This window comes from Alligator sinensis, unplaced genomic scaffold (assembly GCF_000455745.1).
Source record: "Alligator sinensis unplaced genomic scaffold, ASM45574v1 scaffold1282_1, whole genome shotgun sequence".
Lineage (NCBI taxonomy): Eukaryota > Metazoa > Chordata > Crocodylia > Alligatoridae > Alligator > Alligator sinensis.
This window is the reverse complement of record NW_005843239.1, coordinates 135,829-137,721: the sequence shown is the minus strand read 5'-3', so window position 1 is coordinate 137,721 and position 1,893 is coordinate 135,829.

The window sequence follows — 1,893 nt, the reverse complement described above, 5'->3', positions numbered from 1 at the left end:
CACCTTGTCAGGCCACAGTTAGTAGATAACAGAGCAAGGGTCAAAAGGCAAGCCATAAAGGAGATGGGAAATCTGTCCTTCTGCTATCTCATAAATATACTTTACAATTGATGAACATTATCTTGATTACAGTAAGGATTACCAGATGATTAACAGACTGGGGTCAGACACCTACAAACAAAGAGCCTTAGCTAAGTTGATCCCCTGACCCCTTTCCCAGGACCACTCCGATCTGGTTCCAGCCTGTTCAAAAGGTCCCAGTGAAACAAAGACTTCTAAATAAGCCAATGACAGATCAATAATTAACATGTCAACTCAACCATTCATAAATATTGGGCCTGGGGCAGCAAACTGAATGTTTCCTATACCTTAGCAAAAAACCCACCAAACAGTTCAGTGGGAGTCCCCAGGAAGCAGAGACCTGGGTAGCACACCTGCTCTTTCCAACCCCAAGGCTGCATAAGCATTATCTTCATTAGTACCAGTAAGTCTTTATGCTAATGCAGCTATCAAGTTAAGACTACAGCGGCCTCACTGATCAATCAGTCTCTCTCCTAACCACAAATCCAACAAAAAAGGTAACAATCACCCTCCACTCGATCCCCAGGAAGTTACCTGGGGTAGGGGTAGGGGGCAGACATTAAGGAAGACCATATGCAAACATGTGGAAGAGGAAAGGCTGGTCTCAACCAACAAATCATGTCCAACAAGCTTGATCTCCTGCTACGACAGAGTAACTGTGGGGGTGGATGAAGGTCCTGCTGTGGGTGTTGTGTGTGTGCAATTCAGCAAGCCTTTGTACAAGCTCATGCACAACCTCCTCATAAACCAAGGGGAGAATTGTGGGCTGCATGAAACTCCTATACGGTAGGCAGACAACTGGCTCCATCACCTCCAGCAAAGGGATTGGTAGTTTTGACCGGGTCCATGTCAGGATAGCTGGTGGGTTCAAGTGCAGCCCCACAGGGGTCTGTCCTGAGCCTGGGGCTGCTCAGTGTGTCCATTCACGGTCTGCGTGCCGGCACAGAAAGTTTCTGGAGCAAGTTATGGAGGACATGATGCTGGGAAGGGCTGTGAACATGCTGGAGGACACAAGTGCAATGCAGACAGACCTCAAAAAGACTGGAAAGCCAGGCTGAAGCTGATGGGATGCAGGTCAGTGCGGACACATGCACGTCACTGCTCTTGGGAGGAAGGATCATGGGCACAGGCACCGAGTGGGTGAGACACAGCTGGGGGCAGCACTACGGAGAAGGACCTGGGCATCTCAGGAAGTGCCAGACTCAAGAGGAGTTTGCAGGGTGCTGCAGCTGAATGAAGAAGCCCACGTGGGTCTGGGCAATGGGATGGGCAGGATGAAGGTGCTGAAGGCTGGAGGTGGCTGGGCAAGGGCAGCCTGTCTGGGACAGGTCCAGGAGAGCAGGCCGTGCTGCGTGCTGGGAGGGCGGCAGGAAGTGTGCCAGGTGCGGCCGTGCTGGAGTGGGGGGAGCTGGAAGGCAAGGGGCAGGGTGAGCTGGGGCTGCTGAGAGGCAGAGCGCAGCCCCTCTCCTCCGGCCACGCTCCTGCGTGGGGGCACAGGGCTCCCGCTGCCAGGGGAGGAGAAGGGCACAGGAGTGCCTCTGCACAAGGGTGCGGTGAGGGCACCAGCATGGGCAGACACTCTCGTACTCACAGAGCCTCCTGTCCTCATACCCTGCGGTTGGTCTCTGCAGCTTTCTGGGTGTAAGTGGCTGCCTTCTCACACACCCAACCAAATTTTTCACTGGACCAGCGTATTTTTTCTATGTTGCCCCCTTCAATTACTCCATAAACTCCATAACCTTGAAGTTTCTCACCTCTTCAAAGAAAGAGGCCAGGTAAGGACCCCAGACCATCCCAGCCCCTGCAAGCCCC